Raw genomic sequence first — 26,683 nt, 5'->3', positions numbered from 1 at the left:
GGATAATGGAGCTGGAGCATTGCTGGAATAAATGTATTAGTCTTAAGTGAGATTATGTTGAAAAATAAAAGTAATTTTGAAATTATAAATTAATTTTTTCATTGTCAGGCTGAGAACTTTTCAGACCACCCTCATACATGAAAAAGGTACACTATTATTAACTTCTGATCAACAATTTTCCCCCAAATTAATCTGTTATCTGACAAAACTCCAACATTATCAGATCTTATATTTTTGTTGGAAGTTTATTTTTCACTTGGTTAGACTATAATAAATTTAGTTTAATCCTTTATCCAAGTGTAAGCAAACAAAGTTTGGGCCTGAAAATATCTTCAGGACTGAGGCAAGGTAGTGCAACACCAGGCAACTCTGAGCAAGGTGGACCAAGCTCTCATCACTCCTTGTCTCAGTATCTCCCATAATGCAAAGGACATCTCCTTGTGGATATGTATACTGTTATGAATTAAGGGAAGGGCCGCTGCCTGTTTCAACCTTTATTGAGGTCTCGTCAGTCGGAGGCAGACCCAAACGTGGAGATACTAAGGCAGAAGCAATAGGAGAGTGTTAAGTTCTGAATTAAACAAAAATTAAATTAATTTACGTTTCCTTCAAACTAAACATGGGCTTGCAAATTTGAATCAATTATTGATGTAATTGATGTACCAGAATATGCTAGACTCTTGTAAATTTCACTAAAATATTACTAAGCTGAGAATCCTTCATTTAATATGTGATATTATGGAGTATTGTGAATTGCTAAACTGCTTAAGTGTAAGTACTTATAGATTGCTGGGTGAAAGAGATAATCCGATTAAATAGAAATGGCCGGAATCGAAACACGTGCATCATAGAGTACAGGTGCACCTTTTCGTAAGCAAATAGCCCCCCCCCCCCCCCCCACTCATACACACAGAAGAGTACGCTAAGATTTCCATGTGTGGCATGCAGTGCTGGGTGACGTGAGGTGACGCTGAGAAAATGGGAGGAGTAATTGATGACGTGGAGTGAATATGTGGCGTGCAATTTAAAAAGTCATGCAAAGCCGAGGAAGCTCTCTTGTGCTCTTGTGCTACTGGTTCTTTAGGCGGAGCTTTTACTTTTGCTCGTGTGGAGTTGCACTCCGGAGTTTTTGGGCGGTCTTGTCGATATGTATGTAGCCTCCTCGTGGCGTCCCCTCATTCCCCGCAGATTCGAGACAATGACGGAGCAACTTTGCCGTAGATTTCCCAACAAATTACCGGTCAGCGACCAGCCCAGCAGAAGGTATTCATCGATGCTTATGGAGATGTCGTTATGATGTTGAACGAGTTCACCAAGGAACAACGTCTACCTATTTTCGGCAGCAGAAGTAAGTGCAGATTGAAACCTTGAAGAATACCTCAGCGAAAGCTGAAGGAACGTGGGGTCGAAAGTAATTGTCCAGAAGAGATATGTAAAGTGGCCAGATGATTCCCCAGCAATTGGTAACGTACGATCCATGTTTTATTATGCGTACATGTGTATTAGAAGAATTTATGTAAACTTTAGGAAGGACTTTAGAGAAAGTTTTCTTTGAATGATAAAGTAATAACGAGAATTTTGAGTATTTTGTTAAGTAAATTAATTAAGAGCATGTGGTGCCTTAGAATTGTCTTTTAATGATAGAAAAGGTTATGAGAATTTTGTGAGAAGAAATTGTATAAGAACACATGAAGCTAGTTCAGTAATTCAACTAATAATTATCCTTAGCATTAATGAATAAGTGTGATTTTTCAAGTGTAAATTGTAAGCATTAACTGAGGTTCTTTGTCATGCATGCTAAGATAGATATTGAGAATCTAAGTAAATTAGTGCTCATTCATTAGCAATTGCAGATTACTTATTAAGAGTGAATTCATAGAATGTATAATGTTTCAATTGAATTAAATGTTTTGTTTAACTGATGACTTGCCTGATTTTCTTCTCTGTTGCACTTGCTCATAAATTACAGACCACAGCGGGAGATTGATTTATAGAGAGGCTATGACTGCAACCGTAACTCTTAGTAACATAAGATTGTATGCTAAACTGTGTTTTCTTGTTCCTCGATTCTACACTATCTGTTAATCTAGGATTTGGGGTGGCGCAGTGAAAAATAAATTTTCCCTGAATCCGAAAAAGGAATTAGAACCAGTGTGAGACAAAGGAATAGGTATCCGCCATTAGTAATTCCTTTGTCCCACAAACCACTAGCATAGTTCTTGTAAGTATAGATCGGCCAAGAGAGATACTGAAGTTAAGAGAATTAAGACTGAAGATAAAGCTTTAGTATAATTAAGAATAACCAAGAGGTAAATATAAGAGAATATAGACTAAATATAGAGTAAAATAATAAGAATAAGATAAGAGAGAAAGATTTTACAAGAGGTCATATTTACCTATAGGAGCTGCCAACAGGTGTACCACCTTATTATTGAATTACTCTGGATTTAGAGAAAGATGTTGGAAGTTTATTTTTCACTTGGTTAGACTATAATAAATTTAGTTTAATCCTTTATCCAAGTGTAAGCAAATAAAGTTTGCACCTGAAAATATCTTCAGAACTGAGGTAAGGTAGTGCAACACCAGAAAACACCTGTTGGCAACTTTTATAGGTAAATATGACCTCTCCTATTGCTTCTGCCTTAGTATCTCCATGTTTGGGTCTGCCTCCCACTGACGAGACCTCACTAAAGGTTGAAACCGGTCTGGGTAGTGGCCCTTCCCTTAATGCATAGCAGTATACATGTCTGCAAGGAGATGTGCATTGCATTATGGGAGATACTGAGACAAGGAGTGATGAGAGCTTGTTCCACCTTCCTCGGAGTTGCACTACCTTACATCAGTCCTGAAGATATTTTCAAGCGCAAACTTTGTTTTCTTATATTTTTGTCTGTTAAGGCACTTTTTACTGTATCCAAATGTGGCCTAATCATAGCCTTATACAATGGAACCAGAATCTCCTTGCTTCTACAAGTCAGTGTCCTCTGCATCATTGCAAGAATTTCTGTTGTATTCACAATTTTGTCAATGTGTCCTCTAAATTTTAGATCCTTATCCACCATCACCCCCAAGTTCTCTTATTTCCTCCGCCACCAACAATATACTCCCCATCAAGTGTGAATTCTACATCCCATCCTTGTTTTCCAAATTTTAAAACTTAACATTTTGTAACATTGAACTGGCATCCCCACTTCTGTACCCATTCATGCAGTCTATTCAAGTCTCCTTTGAAGGCCACAACATCTGTTCTACTCCTCATAGTTCATTCCACCTTTGCATCATCTGTAAACAACTGTATATCCCATTCAAATCTTACCCAATATCATTAACATACAGATTAAACAGCAATGACCATAAAACAGATCCCTAGGCACACAACTAGTGACTTTCCTCTTCCGGGATATTGCTCTCCATACACAGCTTGTTGATACCTATTAGACATTCAATCTCCAGTCCAATGCACTAGTCTAATATCCAACCCCATCTGCTCTAGTTTGACTATCAACTTATCTTGCAGTAATCTATCAAAAGCCTTTGCAAAGTCTAAGTATACTATTGTATATTCATCTCCCATGTTCAATGCTATTGTCACCTTTCTGTTTAATAGTTTACTAAAACATGACCTCCCGTTAGCAAATCTGTGCTGTTCATCAAAGATAATACCATTTTCTTTAATTGATATCCATGTATTATATTACCATATTTTCTCTATAATTCATATTTGAGATAACTGTGGCAAGTTATTTTTTCTATTGTTCAGTCATCCACACAACTGTGGATCAGCTCAACATACACATAGCTTCATAAAGATTCCATGTGGTACATTCACAAAATTACCAATGACTTAATAAATAATAATATGCCATATTGGCTTGTTAAAAAACCAAAAAAAGGTTAAAGTGTTTATTGATTACATAACTATGGCACGTTAAAATAGTTGCAGTTCTCTAAAGAGATTATTATTATTAACATCTATCTTCATGGAGTCAAAGGACTCATCAAAAGAGGTTCATACTCTCTCTCTCTCTCTCATGCAGAAAAGACAATTATGCTCTGCCTTAAACCCATTCACAGTTTCTGCACACATCACACTTTCAGGCAATGCATTCCACTCACCAATTACTCTCTATGCAAAGAACCTGATTCTCACTTCCCTGTTCACATCCTCCTTATACAGCTTCCAATTATGTTCTCTAGTTCTACCTTTGCCTCCTCTACTCTATGAAAAATTTCCACCACATTAATTTGGTAACAACTCCTCACCAACTTATGTCTCAATGATATCCCTCTTCATCTTCTATTCATCAGGCTCTGCAAGTTGCATTTCCTCAATATATCCTCATATCTGATACTCTATAGCCCTGACAGTGACTTTGTAAACCTTCCTTTGAACCCTCTCCAATACACTTGGAGGAGGAGGGTTCAAATGGTCACCTGGTTTTTATCCCCTGAAAACCGGGTGACCAACTCTGCACATAGTCTGTGTTTCCTGATCGAAGCCTTATACAAGGGAACCGTAACATCTTTGCTTCTGCATGTCGATATCCTCATTATTGCCATGGTCTATTATGATGTTAATTTTAGAAATGACTCCTATCAAGTCTCTGTTCATCATCACTCCCAGATCTCTTATCTCTTCTGCCTTCTTCAAAATTTCTCCATTAATTGTATACTCTTCATTGCAACTATAACATCTTTGCTTCTTCATGTCAATGTCCTCCTCATTATTGCCATAATCTATTATGATGTTCCTATAATTTTAACAATATGACTCCTAGACTTCAAGTCTCTATCCACCATCACTCCCAGATATCTTATCTCTTCTACCTTCTTCAAAATTTCTCCATTAATTGTATACTCTATATTCCAACCTTGCCTACCAAATTTCAAGGACTGGAACTATGTAACATTAAATTAGCCACAACATCTGCTTTACTTTTCATAGTTCTTCCCAACTTTGTATCATCAGTAAACAGCTGAACGTCTCCAGTTAAGCTGACCCCAATGTCATTAGCATACAGGTTAAACAATGATGATTCTAAAACAGATGGTCCCTGTGATACTCCACTAGTGACCTTCCTCTTTTGGGATACCACTCCTCCATACACAACATGACGATATCTATCTGACAGCTAATCAGCTATCCAACCAACTAGTCTGTCACCTAATCCCATCTGTTTGACTTTAGCTACTAGCTTGTTGTGTGGCAATCTATCAAAGGCCTTTGAAAAATCCAAGTACAACACTGAATATATGCATCTCCTTTATCGAGTGTATTTGTCACCTTGTACTACGTTAAGCGGAATGTTAAAACATGACCTCCCTCTAATAAATCAATTTCTGAATCCTAGTCCTCCCCACCTTCTATAACACCTTAACAATCTCAGTCACACATACTGGCCTATAATTTGTAGCTTCAGAAAAAAAAATCGCTAGTTTTTTTTTTATTGAACAAACAAAATGGCAATATCCTGAAAGAAGCATTACAGAAATGTTTCAAAGGATGGAAAAAATACTGGCAGCAGTTGTACAAAGTGGAGGAGAGTACTTTGAAGGTGACAAAGGCCGAATAGCTTCTAAATTAGACAGGAAAATTTTTATTTAAAAAGTTCAAAAATTTCCCAGACAAACCTTCTCATATAATTGGCTACAACCCATGTTGTAGTCAGTCATGTTTTTTTTTTGTTTTTTTTTAACCCATCCACAGTTGGCCAACCTGCAGTAAACTAGTACCTGGATGAGGCAAGGAAAAGCTTGTGCATCTTGAGGAGCTGTGGATTATATTCCTTGTGAAATACATAAGATAGCAGAAGTGAAGAGGAGAAGAAATTTGTTCTGTGAGTTTGGAGATGCTGGTTAGTTGCCACACATATTTGAAATGATTTGACAGAGCGAGTAGGGGTATTATTGATGCTAATTCTGATGAACAGCTGCCATAGAAGTATTTGTAGAAGACGCAAGCAGCAGAAAGGGGATCATGGACGCAATATTTAGTTGGATTTGATTTTTGCGATTTATATAAAGTTCTCTCTCTATGTTCACTGGACATCTACAGATGCCGTATGGTCACTCCGATGCTCGGTGATGTTCCACACTAGGCCTCACCATGTAGTCCTGTTGTTTGCTTTTCTGGCAGCCTCAACTCTCTGAAGATCAGTCACTCCACACATGCCATCCATCCATCTCATTGATGGTCTACCCCTGCCTCTTTTTCTAGGAACTTTACCTTCTATTACTGTTCTGAGAAGTCCTCCTTCCATCCTTTCTATGTGTCCAAAATATTATAACTTTCTTCTGTCAATATCCTTAAGGAGCCCTAAAGTTCTACTAATCTTTTCTAACACCCATTCATTTGTATGCCTTTCAGTATATGATATCCTCAACAACCCTTTAGGTTCCAAGTCTTGCATCCATAAGTCGCTATTGGAAAAACAACTGCATCTAAAATCCTCAACTTTGTTCCCATGGAGATAGATCCATCCTTCCAGATTTTAGACAGGTCTCTGACTGCTGTTTTAGCCATTCCTAACCTTTTTCTGACATCTTCTGAACAGCAATTCTTCACATTAATAATGGATCCCAGGTACTCAAACTTGCTGACTTCCTCAATTCTTTCTCCATTAAGGTACACTTGTTTCTCAAGAGCTTCTCTGTTTGTTTTTCCTTTGAGAACCGTGATCTTTGTCTTGCTAGAATTGAGTTGAAGTCCTCTGTTATTAGTGATCTTGTTAACTTTGTTAAGAATTAGTCCTAGTTCTTCCATGCCATTACAAAGGAGTACTTATCATAAGCATACCTCAGATTAATGATCAAATCTACCTCCTATCCTAATTCCTGTCCTGAGCTCATCCAATGCTTCACGCATGATGTCCTCTGCATATATACTAAACATACTAAACAAGTGAGGAGAAAGTAAACACCCTTGTCTAACTCCTTTTCCAACTTGAAGCCAGTTAATCAATCCAACACCTGTTCTTACTGTGGCTTCTCGTTCCTTATACAAGTTAGCTATCAACCCGATAGTGTGTTGAGGAAAACCCATTCTTTCATTACTTCCCACAGTTTCACATGCTCAACACAGTCAATAGCTTTAGAGTAGTCTAAGAAACACATTACCAGAATGAGTCTGAATTCTTTATATTTTTCTATGATCTGTCTAAGGCAAATGATCTGATCTCTGGTGCCCCTACCTTTCCTAAAACCTGCTTGTTCCTCAGGCATCTCTGCCTCAACTTTGGCCTCAATCCTATTTAGCATGATCTTTAATAAAATTTTGCTTGCATGAGATATCAAACTAATAGTTCTATAATTCTTGCATGCCTTCATATCACCTTTCTTGTGTAGTGGTATGAAAACTGACTTCTTCCAGTCTCTAGGCCATGATCCTGTCTCCCATATCCTTGTAATCAATCTATGAAACACTCTTATCCCTCCATCCCCTGTGGCCTTAATTAACTATGCTGGGATTTCATCTGCACCTGGGGCCTTATTGCTGTTGAGCTGCTTAACTGCTCTTTCAACTTCATGCCTAAGTGGGGGAGGTTCCAAATCAAAATTTTATTGGTGGGAGGACTCCACATTTTCTTTATCCACTCTACTCTACAGTTCCTCACAGTATTCTTTCCATCTGTTTTTGATTTTCAACTCTTCTGTTAGTAATGATCCATTCCTGTCTTTGATGACATTCAATTTAGGCTTAAACTTGTGCTTTAAGTCACGAACTAAATAAAACATACTTTTATAATTATGCCTTCTCATCTGGAACTCTATTTCTTCACATTTATTAGTATAGAACTTTTTCCTTGTCCCACTTGATGGCTCTTCTGATTTCTCTATGTAATCTCTTGTATTCTTTGGTCCCTGTGTCTCTTTGTTTTTCCAACTGCCTTCTTTTGATTAGTTCCCATGTTGAATCTGATATCGATGGGTCTCTTGGTTTTCTTATTGGACCGAGATACATCTTTGCTGTATCCTGTATTATCATCTTGACTCCCTCCCAAAGCATTTCTGGTGAGATTTCCTCATTGCTCTCCAAAAAAAATCATCCAACCGAGTTGATGTTTCTTCTGTGAACCAACCCACTAGGAATTACTCTAACATCCAATTTAGTGGAATGTGCCTGATCTGGAAGTTTTCGGAGTCTTAGTCTTACTTTGGCTCTTACCAGCTGATGGTCTGTACCACAATCTGCTCCAGGACAAGTATGCACATCAGAGATGCTTGTCTTCCACTGCTGGAGAGCCAGGATGTAATCAATCTGGTGCCTTGACCTATCAATGTTAGATGTCCAAGTATAGGTCCATCATGGATGTTTCTGGAAGCAGGTATTGGTAATAACTAATCTGTTAGCACAGGCAAATTCCAACAGCCTTTCACCATGGGTGTTACATTCAACCAGACCAACATGCCACACTCTAGCGTGACTCTCATACTCTTTCCCACTTTTGCATTTAAGTCTCCTAAGATGTACAGTATGTCTCTCCTTGGTAGGCAGTCCAAAACAGTTTGTGAGTTTTTATAAAATTCTTTTCTTCTTCAGGCCTATCCGTGTGGGGTGCATAAACTACCACAATTAATACATTGGTAGGCTGAGCCTTAAGTCTAATGGAGAGTATCCTATCATTAATGGGGTTATAACCAAGACGGCTTCTTGCCTGAGCTGTCTTCAGTATCATAGCTACCCCATGATGTTTTGAGTCACCAACTGAGTAAATAACTAGCTTACCATCCTGTCTTTTGAAGTGACCTTTTCCATTCCATCTGGTCTTTGTAATTCCCAAGATGTCAATTTTATACCTATCCATCTCTTTACAGACAATCTCAATATAATTCTCAAACAGGACCCTCTGCCTAAGCCCCTGAACGCGGCTCTGATTATTCTGCGCGACAGCCGATGCAGCATGAGATGCGTTATTAGGCACAATCGTAGTAGCATTTTGGAGCGAAGTCACTGCAAGAAGAAAGTGGTAGGGTTGCAGAGTCCCTTTCCACATAAGATGAAATAGCAAAATAGGAAAGACTAACCCCTAGCCCTCGAATACTCTAATAGCATTGGGGGGAAGGTATCAAGAAGAAAAGAAAGGAGGAAAGAAAAAAAAAGGGGAGGGACCAGTGTCTATAGATAATATAACAGATGTATATTACATGAAGTAAGGCATGGTCCAGCATCAGGTATCTTCTAACATATATAAAGTTAGAAGTTGTTTAAAGTAATGCCTTGAGCAAAAAAGAAATCCTAACTTTTTTTCGAGGTAGAGGAGGCAATATTTCTAATATGTTTGTGCCAAGAGAGATTTGAGGTTAGTGTTATACCAAAAAAATAAATCTCATCATCATCGGGAAATTGGATGTTGTCAAAAGTAAGGCAGGAAGAGAAGGGTTCCTTTTTGTGTGAAATAAGACAGAATTGTGTTTGGCTTACAAAGAAATTGACATTAAAAATAATCTAATTCCACTGATGAATGGTTTGGAGATCTGTATTTAAGGTGGTAGTAGTTAATGCTCTGGAGAATGGTGATTTGCATTATTGCTGGGTTTGTCAAATGAAAGGGAGGAATGCGATGTGCTCTGATCAGCAAAACTGTCTACTGGGTTGGTAGTCTGCTGGAGTAGGACATTTAGATATAAAAGGAATATGGTGTTGAATCAATGTTTTTTTCAGATCTTGCCACTGAATCTCCAGGAACAAAACCTTGTAGATTCAATGATAAGTCCTGAAGAAAACATTGACTGATTCAGCCAGACAGGCATGTGGTAAGGTTGTCAGCAAGGATAGAAAACTCAGAACTCCATGGTGGACACGGAAAGTTAAAGAGGCAGTGAAGGAAAAGAAGAAAGCATATCACACGTTTCTGGCGAATAGATCAGCTTGTGCTCTTAGAGAATACAGAGACAAATGTAAGAAAGCTAAAAACTGTGCAAAAACTAGCTAAACAAAAGTCATGGGAAGACTTCAATAAGAACATATAAAATAAATATCAAGGAGTAAGATATTCTGGAGGTTGTTGAAGCAGCTCAGAAATGGAGGAAAGAGTGCAGAGTGCTGTAAAAGGAATTAGAGATGATAAAGGTGACATGAAAACTGGAGAAAAAGATGTCCTTGAAGTATGGAATAATGTCAAATTCCTTGAAAAATTGTTAAATGAAACAAGCAGTGATAACACAGTGGTAAAAAACACTCAACAGACATACAGTCAGGAATACATTTCACACTTGAAGTAGAAAAAACCCTGAAAGGCAAGAAATGTGGAAAGGCAACAGGAGTAGATTATATTCGACCAGAAATGCTCAAGTATGGAGGTATAAAAGTCTTACAGTGGCTGCACTGCATAGTTCAGAAGGGCTGGACAGAGGGACAAATTCTGGATGATTGGAGTTCAGCTCTCATAGTACCTGTAAATAAAAAGAGAAATAAAACTAAATGTGAGAATTACAGAAGTATTTCCCTACTGAGTGTTCCTGGTAAGATTTGTGTAAGTATACTTGAGAAACAGTTGTGAAGGATTGTGGAAGAGAAGCTTGATGAAGAACAAGCTGGATTCAGGCCAAATAGTGGCTATCATCAGATTTTCACTTTATGACAAATAGTTGAGAAATCATGGGAATATAACAAATATCTGTATTTAAGTTTTGTAGACCTTCAAAAGGCATATGACATATGGCAAGAGGAACATTATTCAAAATGCTACAGTTATATGGTGTCGATAGGGCATTATATCAAGCAATATTTAGTATTTATTTGAGTTGTAAGTCAGCAGTTAGAATTGAAGGAAGCACAGAAAGATAGTTTAATGTTAAATCTGGTGTCAGACAAGAATGTAAATTATCCCCTCTGTTATTCATTATCTATATGGATCACATTATGAAGGAAAGTGGTATTAAATCTGATATCAAAAGTGGAGATGTTAATCTTAGCTTTATGCAGATGATGTTCGACTTTTAAATAAATCCAGTACAAATCTACAAGATTCCCTGACTAAATTGAATAACTGTTGTAATAAATTTGATATGAAAATCAGCAATAACAAGACAAAGACAATGAAAATAGGCAGCAATAGGAAATATCAACTGCATCGTGAATGGAGAACCTACAGAACAAGTAAAATATTTCAGCTACTTAGGTACAATTTTTAGTGAGGATGGCAAATTAAATATAGAAATGGACAACAGAATCAACAAAGCCAGTATGGTAGGAAGTCAAATGGAGAGAGAGTTTAGAAATTAGAAATTAGAAGCAAGAGAGAAATTAGTCAAAACACTAAATTAGCTGTATACAAGATAGTGTTCAAACCAATTTTAACTTATGGATCTGAAAGTGGGGTTAGAAATAAAACACTTGACCAAAGACTAGACATCACAGATATGAGAGTCCTGAGAAAGATTAGGGGCATGAACAGATGGCATCAATGGCAATATCATATTAAAAACGAGGATATTAGGAAAGAACTTGACATTGTCAGCATCCAGGAATGCATTAGCAGATCTAATCTCAGGTGGTATAGTCACTTAAGCAGAATGGGAGAGGAAAGATTAGAAAAACAAGTGTTCTCTGCCAGGTTGGCAGGAAAACGACCAAGATATAGGTGGATTGATACAGTACAAGGTGTCTTAGAAGATAGAAATATAAGATCTGATAATGGTGGAGTCTTGACAGATAACAGATTGATTTGGAAGAAAATTGTTGATAGGAAGTTAGTAATGATGTAATTTCTTCATGTAGTATTATCAAAAGGGTGGTGTCGCTAGTGTCGTGAGAAGTAGTGATGTGTAAAGAGGGCTCCAGTTTCAGATAAGTTTTTTGAAATAATTAATTGTATATAAGTGTGTGTTCATGAATAAGAGTTGCTATAAAAGTTGTGCACTTGCGGTGTTATTGGTGTGTGGGAATTTTTCTATGGGTATATTAACGAATTCTTTGAAATTAGAGCTAAGTATACTAACCGGTGAAGGTAAGATGGCAGTGGCTTTGTCCATGCAAGAATTCAATTTTGATTTCAGTCGTTTTGTGAAATGTGAGTGGATGGGGAATGAAGTTAAGAGAATTTGAAATATGTATGGAAGATTGAAAATGATGAAAACAAATAATGTTGGTATAAAAGAGGTAACAAAAGACTTGTGAGTGGCGTTGTATGGTGATTCAATTATTAAAGGGGTGCTGGATGAGAGGGTGCATAAAGTATGTTTTAATGGAGGTAGATTGAGTAGAGTGATTCAGGCATTAGATATGAGAAGTAAGCAAGCAAAAGAGTGGTAGTTGCAATAGGTACAAATGACTTGATTACAAACAAAGAACACATCTGATTGGATATCAGGAGGTTGTTGAGACAAAAAAAGAGAATAGTGTGATAGGAAAGGTAGTAGGTGTGTTGCTAAGGTATGATAGTTGTAAGATGAGGTGGATTAGGAATGATATGGTAACGGAAATGTGTGAGGAGAAAGGAGTACGGTTTGTTAATGTGAGGAATGAGTTTGAAGGATGAAGTGAACTGTATAGGAGCGATGGAATGCAATTGAGTGGATTTGGTGTAAGTCGCTTCGAGAGACTGCTGCTGGAAGGTAGAGAAGTAAGTGCAAAGAATGAATTTGATCAAGTGGTAAGCGATGTGGAAGAATGGGTGAGTAAGACAGGAGAGATTGAAGAAGTGGTTATGAATGAAGAAGTGAATGGCATGAGTATAGAGAATGAGAGAACAGGCGTACAACACAGATAGGGAAACGGAGAGGCTCAGGGTGGACAGAAGAACACAGCATGAGAAAGGTAGATGCTCCAAGAGGATGTGAATGCATGTGTAGACAAAAAGGGGAAGGGGGATGATCTGGAATCAAAGGAAAACAGTTAGCTCTGAAGAAGATTCAAAGATGAATAAGGAGAAACAGGAATGGTTCTAGTTAAGCATGGAGAAGTTACATCTAATAAGTGGTGTCAGTGGAACTAGCTATTGATCCAGGAAGAAGTTGCTTGTATACAAATGCTAAAAGTGCAAAAAACAAGGCAAATAAAATGGTTGCATTAATTGTGTTAGTTCACCCAAATATTGTTGGAATAAGTGAGACATGGTTGGATGAGGATGACATCCTGACAGGAATAGAGATGGAAGGGTATGATATGTTTCGTGAGGATAGAAAGGGTAAAAAGAGAGGGGGAGTGCTATTGATGATAGAGAAAGTCCATACAAAGTAGAGATACAAGAGAGAAATAGTGCCAGTGGTTTTGAGGCAGTATTGTGTGAGATAGAGGTAAATAGAATGAAATACTTAGTTGGATGTTGTTATAGACCTCGTAATGAGGATGGTAATGACTATGAAATGCATAATCAAATTAGCCAAGCAAATAAGAAAAGTCCAATTAATATGGGCAATTTTAGCTATAGCAATATAGACTGGGATGATGAGATAGCAACTGGAAGTAAAGAAAACGAGTTTGAGTTTTTGAGGGACAATTACCTTAGACAGTATGTAACAGAGGGCAAATGAGGATTGAGGGTCTTGGATTTGATCATCTCATCAGAGGATGTAATTATAAATGAGGTGTCAAATCACCCTCCAGCTAGTGAAGGTGACAATGAAGTGATTAGCTGGGTGGTTGCCAGCAGTGTGAGGACCTCTGTAAGAAAAGGGTGTATGTGGAACTACTACAAGGCTGATGATTATGAAGATCTCAGGAGACAGCTTGTAGGTGTAGCATAGAATGAGGAGTTAGCTGAAAAAGAGATCAATGCAGCTTGGAAGATATTCAAGAACTATCTAGTAGAAGCAATGTCTAAATGTATTCTGAGGGTCAGAAGGATAAATAAGGTAGGTGTGAAATGGATGAATGAAGAGATTAAGCATGCGATACAGAGAAAAAAGGCATCATGGAGACAGCATAAGAGAAGTGGGTAATAACCAATTCCATGAGGATTATAAAGATCAGGCAAGGAGGGTGTCTTGGTTGGTAAGGGTAGCAAAAGTGAGATATGAGCAGCAGCTAGTTAATAAAGCCAAAAAGAATCCTAGGAAGTTCTTTCGATATGTAGCCAGCAAAAAAAAAAAAAAAAAAAGAATGATTGGAGAAAATGGTACAAGGACAACTACTGCAGAAGATATAGTAGAAATATTTAATATGCAGTTCATAAAGGTCTTTCATTCTTGTGAATGTGACATCATGTGGAGAGATTAAGAGCAGTTTATGATGGAAAGGAGAGACTGACTGTAAGTGAGCAAGAGGTGTATGGGGAATTGAGCAAACTTGATGTTAATAAGGCTGTGGGACTTGATAATATATTACCATGTATTCTGAAGGAATGTGCCATGGAGTTGACATCTGTCTCATATCTTTTTAATATGAGTCTTGCACTGGGTCGAGTTCCAAAGGAGCAGGAGGAAAAGATTGTGCGACTTCATAAGGGAGGTGATAGAACTCGGGCATCAAATTATAGATCTGTCATCTGGTTTTTGAAAACCAGATGACAGATCATCTGGTTTTTGAAAACCAGATGACCAGATTTGGTCATCTGGTTTTCAAAAGGACAAAGAGATGTTGGAAAGTGTACAGAGGCAACTGACTAAGGTAGTTTCTGATCTCTGGACTGTTGAATATGAGGAGGAAGGGTGATATAATAGAGACCTACAAGTTGGTAAGGGGTTGTTATAGGATCAATGTTGGAGAGGTTTTACAGAAAACGGTGAGAGATCAGGGGAGAACCAGAGGTTATCCCTGGAAGCTGTATAAGTAGGGTGTTTTGCATGTAGAGTTGTGAATGATTGGAATGCCTTGCATGAGTGTGGTGTCTGCAGAGAATTTGAGTGTGTTTAAGGCAAGGTATGATGAGCTGTGTATATGACAAAAGGACCTCCTAGATAAGTATTTGACTTCATGGGGTCTTGGGATAATAATAATAATAATAATAATAATAATATCCTATACACGCCCTTGAGTGTACATGTCAGAAATTTGATGATGCTGGAATAGGGTGGCTGATAGAACAGAGCCTTGTTCTATCAGCCAAAAGAACCCCTGCATCAGTTGTACACTTAAAAGATATTGTAACCATCCACCATCACCAAAGTGAACATCCAGTCAGCAAGCTGGCAGTCTAACTGCAGAAGTCAGGGGGGGGTAGATCGAATGATGGGAGTTTACTTAAATAGAGCTGCCAGACTCAGTCAAAAGTATTAAAGATTACGGACAACCACTTGAGACTCACCAAACTTGTCCATGGTATTTGTCCAGATATGGGTGATATAAGTGAGTAAATCACCTGTTGACCAACAGTGACAGAAACCACACTGGCAGTCATTTATTAGCCAAAAGTCTTCAAGATAGTGTAGCAGCTGAGTTGACAGCTCTTTCTATTACTTTGGAAAGAACTGAAGTAAGATAAATTGGACAGTAGTTTCAGGGTATAGATTTGTCTCCCTTTTTCAGGTTGAAAATGGGCTAATTTCCATATTGCAAGGTACAGACACCAGGAAAATAAGAGAGTGTAAAAAGACAACACAGAATGGGAATCAACTTTAAAGCACAGACATTTCGGACAATTGGAAGAATGCCATCAGGGCCAGGAGACTTTTTAGTATCCAATTTGAGCAAAATTCTCCTGATATCTCTTTGGCAAAAGGACACACCGGGCATTGAGTATAGAGTGTGTGGGATAGTTGGGGAACATTTACAAAAAATTGCAGTACTAGAATTAGGGGAGAAATGGGAAGCCAGGAGATTGGCTTTTTCTGTGGGTGATGATGACGCAAGAGTGGTGGGAGCAGTGTTGGACAGAAACCAGAATCCATGTGGACAGGATACAAATTTCCTCTTTTTAGCCCTCTCAAAGTCAGTTTTTGACATGTTAATAGTTTTCTTGCAACTATTCTAGGCTTTGGTATAGGCAATATAGATAGATGGAGGTTTGGATGAAAACCAGTTATGGTATGCTCAATTTTTCTCTTGTACAGCTTTGGTGTGACTGTGGGAGAACCAAGGCTTAGAACAGGGGATGGGAATTCAGGGTGGAACAGGGAATAAATGTTTCCATGCTGATATAAATTATTTTGATGATACGTTCTGATAGGTTGTTTGTTATTGTTTCATAAGAGAAGAGATCAGCACGAGGTTGTGGTCTGAACTACCTAGAGGACAGACTACATGGATGAATTACTAGTGAGGAAGTGGTCCAAAGTATTTGGAGAGTGGTTGGAGTTGTCTGGTATTCTAGTAGTCATGTGTATTATTTGTGTAAGATCACAAGGCACTTTGACTAGGCATGGGAGATTCGTTGCAGCACTCCACGTGTTCATCAGCCTGAAGCTGTGACATCTGACAATTTTCCTAAGGTTAAATTGCATCACTTGGCAAGCTTGCATATGTTGTTTAGTGTAGCATTGTGTCTATTTTGGATGTGAATAACCCGATTCTTCAATGTATCGCTTATTATTAAGATAATTAATAATAAGCAGTATTAATAATAATTAATAATAATAACCTCTTTGCAGACGACCAAATAATAATAACAAATTCTGAAGATAACTTACAGAAAGCTATTTTAAATCTAAATGAGATATTCAAAGATTATGGTATGATAATATCAATGGAAAAATCAAAAACTATGGCCTTTAAAGGACAAGATCCAGCAAGAACTAAAATAGTATTAGATAACAAGATCTTAGAACAGGTGAATTCATTTAACTACCTAGGATGTATGATCACTTATGAAAATGAAAAAAGATATAAACATAAAAATTGCAAAATATTTAAAAATAACAGGAGTAATTAACTCTATATTTAAACCAAACCTAGTTCAAAAACAAACCAGGCTAAAAGTATACAATACATTAGCCCTACCGGTCTTAATGTATGGAAGCGAAATCTGGACAATAAAACAAAAAGACAAACAAAGATTAACAACAGCAGAAATGAAGTTTATGAGAAAAACTGCAAAGTATACCCTATTTGATCACAAAAGAAACGAAGATATTATGAAAGAATTAAATCAAGAACCAGTAATTGAAAAAATTAAAAAATATAAACATAGATGGATGGAACACGTTCAAAGAATGAAAACAGAAAGAGTACCAAAACAAGCCTTAAAGTACAAGCCATTAGGAAAAAGAAAACCAGGACGTCCTCTTAAACGATTCAACGATGACTTCTAAGGCGAACAGGCCATACAGGCCTAAATCCTTGATACATATGATGATGATTAAGATAATTAAGAAAGCTGTTAAGAGGTCCCTTAATCACCATGCAGTCAGCTATCAAGAACATGACATGCCTTTTGCAGAAGCCAGTACATCCAAATATCATATATGAACCTAGAAGCAAATTGGTACATTGCATTCCTATTCACAAATGAAAGTAGGAAAAAACCTTAGAATTTTACAACAGGCTTTATTTAAATTTAATTCCAAGCCTTTTTTAAATATCAAGACATTCTTTATAATCAACAATATGGATTGGTAATGAGTTCTGTGTTCTTCTCTAGACTTTCACTTGTGCTTTTGCTTCACTTTACACAAAACTTGATCAATGCACTGTTCTAAATTCTGTTCATTCCTTTTTCTGCAGAAAGCAACAAACGTACACATTCAAACTCTAACACAAGAAATATAAATGTGTGAATTAATACCTATAATTTGTTCATCACCTCTCTTTGAAATTTACCTCTCTTTAGTGCTTAGCAATGCAACAGCACGAGGCTCGTTCTACTTTTGAATGATCAATTGTTTGTATTTCACCTTGTAAAAAACTGTTCCTATCAAGCCACTGAGGATAGTCTGTTAATTTCAGACTGAAATATTTGGCAGATATTAAAATAATCTTGTGTTAACGTGTTTAGATTTCTTAATTTAATGTAACAAGTATCTCTCAAGAATAAAACTTGAACACAGCTTGTCAGGTACTGGCTTGATTGTTTTGATATGACTCATGGAAATAGCACAGACATGTCCACACAAGCATAATCATTTTGTTCTGCTTGACTTGCCATGCAATAGTATGAGGCCATTCCAAGAATTTAATCGCTGCACCTTCTAAGTACCTACCCACTATAAGAACATACACCATTCCCTGATGTCAATGCATCTGGCTATTCCACCTGTGTTCACCTCTTCACTTGCATATGTACCATTCAATTTCTGGTGGGACTTTTCCATACAAGATAGGAAACACCAAGCAAGATATCAGAAATTCCTCAAATTTCATCTTACTGATTCAGATCTCTGCATGTTCTGCAACAAACATTGGAAACCTGGACTATATGTAACGTCCTGTAAACAAGGCAATTATCAGTTATGTCCTGGACATAACTATCTCTACTATCTGCAATCAGATAGTAAGATGTGCAACTCTCTTTCTCCCTCTCTATCCACTTCTGCAAAAGCCATACTATTGCATTTTCTACTTTCAATGTACAAGAGAAAATCATCATTCAACAATCACTGAGTTAAGGAAAAAATATATGGACTATGCAACAAACTACATAGAAGACTATTTATGAAATACCACAAGGAAATCTAACTCCATTCAGCAATGAATAGAATCTAACTGGTATCCTTTTTAACAATGAAGACTTTATGAACATTGTTATGTAGCTGAGAGTCCACTCAAAAAAACAATGGCAGAAGCAAAGAATGCTCTTCCCACTTTTAAACCAAAAATGTTTTCTGAAGAAAACACAAAAATTATTTTGCCATCTCAAGGAGATATGTATTTACATTTAAAAAATAATAATTTACATATTTTCTTTTTTGTGTGGTTCCCACCCAAGGAAGGTTATTATAAATCTATAGTACATTTTGTAATGTGGGTGGGTTAAGGATTTTCTTTTGCCATTTTTTATCCATTTTATATTCTGTTTTTTTTGTAAATTTTTTTAAAATTTTTACATAGTCTGGAAACTGTGGTCTCACACCAGGTAATGATATTCATCTCCACCTAAAGACAACCCAAAGATATCCATGCCCATGGTGGAATTCAAGCCCCCAATCTGTTGGTTGGAGAGCAGGTATGCTAATCACACAGCCAACCAGGCTGAATAATAAATATACACAAAAATAAACACATTAAAACAAAACAAAACAAAAAAATTTCATCAATTAATATGCCTCTTTTCTTGGAAGCAACCATGGATTGCATGGGTTGAAGTTTTCATGTGCTGCATAATGCAAAAACGAAAGGTATGCCGTTTTGAAAACTAGTTGGTATAACATAGTTGTTTATTATATATACTTGATCAACATAGTCCCATTAGCCTAAAAGAAAGGAGATAGTCCCATTAGAAATCATTCCAGAGCTTTTATGGTCAGGAAAATTAAACGTTACTTAACATGAATAGAATCCATGGGGGAACCAAACAAAAGGTATGCCATTTTGAAAACTAGTTGTTTATTATATGTACTTGATCAATATAGTCCCATTAGAAGTCATTCCAGAGTTTTTATGGTCAAGTAAATTAAACATTTTTTAACATTTATAATAGTTCTGTCGATTTATTCATTTTGTAAATAAGCACAATGTCTATGAACTTATTATATTTTCATGTTGTTAATAATTTCTATTTTTAGTCTCCTCAGTAATAACACACCTCCTCTAATCACTGTAAAAACATATATTCACATCACTGTTACTCTTTGTAAACATTTTCAAGACATATTTAGGGTTTATATTTTGTTTGCAATAAGTACCTACCAAGGTTCACTAATAAGAAAACTTGTGCCCAAGGTAGTGAAATAAACAAAATAGCAGTGACATATCAACTGTACATTAGCATACTAGGAATACCATCTGTTATATTAAACAATGGATATTAAGGATCCAACCATATTTTACAGCCAAAAATTGGAAGGAATTTAAGAAAAAGTCTCAAATACTTACCCAAGAGCTTATGATTTATGCAGTGAACATATTGGCTCTTGGGAAACCAGGTAATTCCAATGCTGAAGGTAAGATTCTTTTGAGATTTGACTCTGAAATATGGTTGGATCCATAATATTCCAAATTTTAATATTTTACGTATGTCAAATTGAAGCCTTTCGGCTCTATTTTAGACATCTATTATGTTTACAAAGTGGCACTTAATTGTGCTGAATGAGCATATTTGTGAGTCTGCATAAGTTGAGGATTTACTGGATGTATACTTTTGGATATACATTTAAGATAATCATCATCAAATTCCTGCATTGTATCCTCAAGGCATGTACAGGATATGATAGTACTACATGAAAAATTTACATCATTACTAACTTCCTATCTACAATTTTCCATTATCAGATCGTATATTTCTATCTTCTAATGCACTTTTTATCATATCAATCGACCTGTGTCTTGGTCTTCCTCTAGGTCTTTTTCTTGCCAACATGGCAGAGAATACTTATTTTGCTAATCTTTCCTCTCCCATTTCTGTTTAAGCGACCATCCCACCTGAGATTAGCTCTGCTAACACACTACTGGATGCTAACCATGTTAAGTTCTTTCCTAATATCCTTATTTTTAATATGATATTGCCATTGATGCCATCAGTTAATGATCCTAATCTTTCTCAGGACTTTCATATCTGTAGACCCTAGTCTTTTGTCAAGTACTTTACTATTGACCAAGCTCTCAGATCAATAAGTTTAAATTGGTTTGAACACATTCTTGCATACAGCTAATATACTGTTTTGAATAATTTCTTGTTTATTCCATATAAATTTATTCAGCTGACTTCGTACCATACTAGCTTTGTTGATTCTGTTGTCTATTTCCATATTTAATTTGTCATCTTCACTAAAAATCGTGCCTAAGTAGCTGAAATGTTTTACACAGGGTTTAGCTTTCTTACATTTGTCTCTGTATTCTCCAAGAGCACAAGATGTCTTATTTGCCAGAAACGTTTGATATGCTTTCTTCTTTAACTTCACTGCCTCCTTAACTTCTTGTGTCCACCATGGAGTTCTGATTTTTCTATCCTTGCAGACAACCTAACCACATGCCTCTCTGGCTGAATCAATCAGTGTTTTCTTCAGGGCCTGCCAATGAATCTCCAAGGTTTGGTTCCTGTTCTCAAACTCTTTCATTTTTTCTTGAATAATATATGTGTATTTTAGTCTACAGTTCACATCTGAGAACTGCTCAACTTTTATTCGCTTTAAAACTTTCTTACATGATCTTATTTCCAATATGAAATTCAATTTTATTCTGCTCAAGACTGAATAGTGATCACTTCCAATTTCAAATCCTCTGTACACTCTGGTGTTCTGCATCACTATAGACAACAACATAGTCAATGAGACTTTTCTTATTCCTTGTCTCTTTCCTCCATGTGAATCTGTGCACATTTTTATGTTGGAACATGGTGTTAGTAATAACCAGTCCATGTCCTGAGGAGAAATCCAACAGGTATTTGCCATTATTATTAGTTTTTCTCTTTTCTCCAAATTTTCCCAAAATATTTTTGTATGTCTGACAATCATTTCCTACTCTGCTATTTAGATCCCCAACAACAACCAACTTTTCCGTTTTCATTGTGTCAGTTGCTTTCACTAAATCCTCAAAAAAATTCCTCCACTTCTACCTCAGTAGAACCTTCTGTGGGACCATAGGCACAAATAAGTCTCATTGTCCAGTTTCGCATTCTCATATTTGCCCACATCACTCTACTTGAGACTGCCTGCCATTCAAGAAGATTAGCCTTGTATTTAGTGTTGAATACTATAGCTACTCCTTTTCCTTGATTGTCATTGCCTGAATATAACATTTTGTATTTATTGCTCAGAAAGATCTCACCAGTTTTCGTCTTTCAGTGTCTCAACTGAGACACTGAAAGACGAAATTATATCAATCTGGTACTTATCCAATTTCTCAGCTAGTTCCATTTCTTTGCCATTCAGGCTTCTTATGTTGATAGTACCGATCTTGAACTCTGGTGATATTGAGATGGGGTGTGTTTTAGGATTTGTTCCAGTAGCTGACTATTTGCTGTTTGCCCCGGTTCCTTGGTGAAAACAATCGGGGGGGGGGGGGGGGGGGGGCTTGTTTAACTGGATGATGCCCCAGCTAGCATGAAGTTCTGTCATGTTGTACCATAATTCTATATTTTGGTTTAAGCCAATAAGAATACAATTTCGTCAGCTAAATCTCAAACTGCCAGCCCATTCTCATCCGTTCAGTATCCAGGTAGATACCCAACAGGGTGCACCACGAGAAGGGAGGATTGGACATTAGGTCAGAAGTCCTGGTCAGTTCTCTGCATTCCTTTAAAGGCTATGTGGAGGTCTCCTCTGTTATACAGCTTTGACCTTTAAGCACCCTATTTAAGATAACAGATAATAGAAATATTTATATGTTTAAAATGTCTGTTACGTCACATAGAATGTATATTTTAAAAGTTGAAATAAAAGAAGAAAATCAAGTTGAAAATTAAAAAAATCTATGGCTTTGTTTTTTAAGTACATTTTAAATTATTTAACCTAATTAATTAAAATATTTTTCGTCTTGCTTACAAAGAGTTTGTGTTTTTTAAGAAGGTAAACCTGAACCAAACAAGGGCCTATAAGGGCCAGATTCTGTGCCAAGCCTACAGTAAATATATACTCCTGACAATGATTCAAGAAAAGGATCAAAATGTTGAGGTTGCAATAACTCAAAACTTATTTTACCAATATTATATTGCTGCTTTTTTTTTTTTAGAAGTAATAACATGAAGAAATAACTTCAATGATTGGTTGAAATCTTGCAGCACAAATATTAGTAGCATAGGCATGGTTCAAAGAAAGGATTTTTATTACTTTTTACATGTGAATCCCACCCAAGAAAGGTTGGGAAGTACATTAGTACTATGGGTGAGCTAAGGGTTAAATATAGAGAACACACTTGCCAGCCTGGTGGAGTATCTGCTCTCCAGCCAAAAGGCTGCGGATTTGAATCCTGCATGGGCATGAATGTTTGTGGAAATACCAGTGACGGGCAGTAGATGGCACTGGTGTAGTTGGTGGATTGAGTGGTGGAGTCAGAGAGATGTAGAGTAGGTGTCCTCCCTTGATGAGTCTTCGGACTCCATGGAGGTGTCATGTAATAATAATAATCCTCGCTTAGAGTTTTTTTATTTTTAATATGCTTTTTTAGTTCTCTAATCAGCAGATTAATAGTCTCACAATGAGTAAAAAAAAAAATTATCCATTATCTAAAAAATTTTGCCAAGCATTTATGCCACATATTCTATTCTCTTGACTAGATAGTTAGCTAGCCAATCATTATATAGCCCTATAGGCTGAATAACTAACTCAGATGATTAACTGAATGTCAGATAACAGAGAAGTACTGCATTTTAAAATCATTAAATATTCAGAGAAAGGGTGTTTAAGCATCAAAGCTATATAACTGAGAGGAGACCTCCACATAGCCTTCAAAGGAATGAGGAGAACTGACCAGGATTTCTGACCTAATGTCCAATCCTCACCTTCTCATGGTGCACCCTGTTGGATATCTACCTGAATACTGAACGAATGAGGATGGGCAGGCAATTTGGGATTTAGCCGACCAAATTGTAATTCTTATTGGCTTAAACCAAAATATCAAATGATGTTATAACATGACAGAATTTCATACCGGCTGGGGCATAGGCAGGTTAAACAAGGTCCCTGTTGTTTTCACCAGCAAACCAGGACAAACAACGAAAAGTCAGCTACTGGAACAAATCCTAAAAGTTACCAAATTTGAACTCAGCAGAGTTCAAGTTTGGTACTATCAACATAAGAAGCCTGAATGGCAAAGAAATAGAGATAGCTGAGGAATTGGATAAATACCAGATCGACATAATACGGGTGACTGAAAGACAAAAACTGGTGAGATCTCTCTGAGCAATAAATACAAAATGTTATATTCAGGCAATGACAATCAAGGAAAAGAAGGAGTAGCCATAGTACTCAACACTAAATACAAGGCTAATCTTCTTGAATGGCAGGCAGTCTCAAGTAGAGCGATGGTTGGCAATATGAGAATGGGGAACTGGACAATAAGACTTATTTGTGCCTATGGTCCAACAGAAGGTTCTACTAAGATAGAAGTGGAGGAATTTTTTGAGAATTTAGAGAACGCAACTAACACAATGAAAAAGGAAAAGTTGGTCCTTGTTGGGGAGTAGGAAATGATTGTCAGACATACAAAAATGTTTTGGGAAAATTTGGAGAAAAGAGCAAAGCTAATAATAATAATGGCAAATACCTGTTGGATTTCTGCTCAGTACATGGACTGGTTATTACTAACACCATGTTCCAACATAAAAATGTGCACAAATTCACATGGAGAGAAGAGGCAAGGAATAAGAAAAGTCTCATTGATTATGTTATAGTTGATAGTGATGTTTTCTCACTGATGCAAAACACCAGAGTGTACAGAGGATTTGAAATTGGAAGTCATGACCATTTAGTCTTGAGCAGGATAAAATTGAATTTCATATTGAAAAGAATAACATGTAAGAAAGTTTTAAAGCGAATAAAAGTTGAGCAGCTCTCAGATTTGAACTGTACACTAAAATACACATATATTATTCAAGAAAAAAGGAAAAGAGTTTGAGAACAGGAACCAAACCTTGGAGATTCAGTGGCAAGCCTTGAAGAAAACAGTGATTGATTCAGCCAGAGAAGCATGTGGTGAGGTTGTCTGCAAGGATAGAAAAATCAGAACTTCATGGTGGACACAAGAAGTTAGACGCAGTGAAGGAAAAGAAGAAAGCATATCAAAAGTTCCTGGCAAATAAGTCAACTTGTGCTCTTAGAGAATACAGAGATAAATGTAAGAAAGCTAAACTCTGTGTAAAACTGGCTAGATTCTATTTTATTGCCAAAGTCACTGGAGGACTTTGGCAATAAAATAGAAAATAAATATCAAGAAGGTGGCAAGATATTCTGGAGGTTGCTGAAGAAGCTCAGAAATGGAGGAAAGAATGCTGTAAAAGGCTTCAGAGATGATTAAAGTGATATGAAAATGGGAGAAAAAGATATCCTTGAAGTATGGAGTAATTACTTTGAAAAATTGCTAAATGAAACAAGCAATGATGACAGCACAGTGGCAAAATACGCTCAACAAGAATTCAATCAGGAATACATGTCCATACTTGAAGTAGAAAAAGCCATCAAAAGCCTCAAATGTGGAAAGTCTGCAGGTGTAGATGTCAACCAGAAATGCTCAAGTATGGAGGTATGAAAGTCTTACAGTGGCTGCACTGCATACTTCAGAAAGCCTGGACAGAGGGATAAATTTCAGATGATTAGAGTGGAGCACTTATAGTACCCATATCTAAAAAAGGAAATAAAACTGAATGTGAGAATTACAGAGGCATTTCATTACTGAGTGTTGGTAAGATATATGCAAGTATGCGAGAGAAATGGTTGAGAAGTATTGTGGAAGAGAAGCTTGGTGAAGAACAAGCTGGATTCAGGCCAAATAGAGGCTGTCAGGATCAGATTTTCACTTTAACAGATAGTTGAGAAATCATGGGAATATAACAAAGATCAGTATTTAAGTTTTGTATATCTGGAAAAGGCATATGACAAGGTGCCAAGAGAGAAGCTATTCAAAACGCTACAGTTATATGATGTCAATGCAGCATTATATCAAGCAATATTTAGTCTTTATTTGAGTTGTAAGTCAGCAGTTAGAATTGAAGGAAGTACAGGAAGATGGTTTAATGTTAAATGTGGTGTGAGACAGGGATAAACATTATCCTCTCTGTTATTCATTATCTATATGGATCACAATATGAAGGAAAGTGGTATTAAACCTGATATCAAAATTGGAGATATTAATGTCAGCTCTTTGCTTTATGCAGATGATGTTATACCTCTAAATATCCGCTACAAGTCTGCAAGATTCCCTTACTAAATTGAATAACTGTTGTTATAGATATACGCTATGATGGTCAGCAATAACAAGACAATGAAAATAGACAGAAACACTGAAAATGTCAACTGTGTTGTGAATGGAGAACCTATGGAACAAGTAAAACATTTCAGCTACTTAAGCACGATTTTTAGTGAAGATGGTAAATTAAATATGGAAATAGACAACAGAGTCAACAAAGCTGGTATGGTAGAAAGTCAGCCGAATAAATTTATATGGAATAAGAGAGAAATTATTCAAAGCACCATATTAGCTGTATGCAAGGCAGTGTTCAAACCAATTTTAACTTATGGATCTGAGAGCTGGGTTAGGAGTAAAACACTTGACCAAAGACTAGAGACCGCAGATATGAGAGTCCTGAGAAAGATTGGGGGCATGAACAAATGGCATCAATGGCAACATTATATGAAAAATGAGGATATTTGGAAAGAACTTGATATTGTCAGCATCCATGAATGCATTAGGAGAGCTAATCTCAGCTGGTATGGTCACTTAAGCTGAATAGAAAAGGAAAGATTATCAAAACAAGTTTTCTCTGCCAGGAAAAAGACCCAGAGGAAGACCAAGATATAGGTGGATTAATACAGTAAAAAGTGCCTTAGAAGACAGAAATATAAGACCTGATAATATTGGAGTCTTTGGCAGGTAACAGACTGATTTGGAGGAAAATTGTAGATAGGAAGTTAGTAATGATGTAAATTTTTCATATAGTACCATCCATATCCTGCAAACCCCTTGAGAGTATATATATCGGGAATTTGATGATGATGATAAATATTCAAAAATTGCTTCCAAAATTTTTTTACATCTAAATAATGTTTACAGCTTTATACT

At 36.7% G+C, this 26,683-nt stretch overlaps 1 protein-coding gene across 1 annotated transcript in view; it reads right to left on the bottom strand.

The window, feature by feature from the left end:
- The window catches only part of Mhcl (Myosin heavy chain-like), a 719,798-nt gene that overhangs the window by 34,223 nt on the left and 658,892 nt on the right, over positions 1–26,683 (bottom strand). The window lies entirely within an intron of this gene.

Source organism: Typopeltis vanoorti, chromosome 24 (genome assembly GCF_054136105.1).
Source record: "Typopeltis vanoorti isolate ZY-2024b chromosome 24, IOZ_Tvanoo_1.0, whole genome shotgun sequence".
NCBI classification, from domain to species: domain Eukaryota; kingdom Metazoa; phylum Arthropoda; class Arachnida; order Uropygi; family Thelyphonidae; genus Typopeltis; species Typopeltis vanoorti.
Note: the sequence above shows the minus strand (reverse complement) of the source record. Positions and strands in the feature narration are given on the sequence as shown.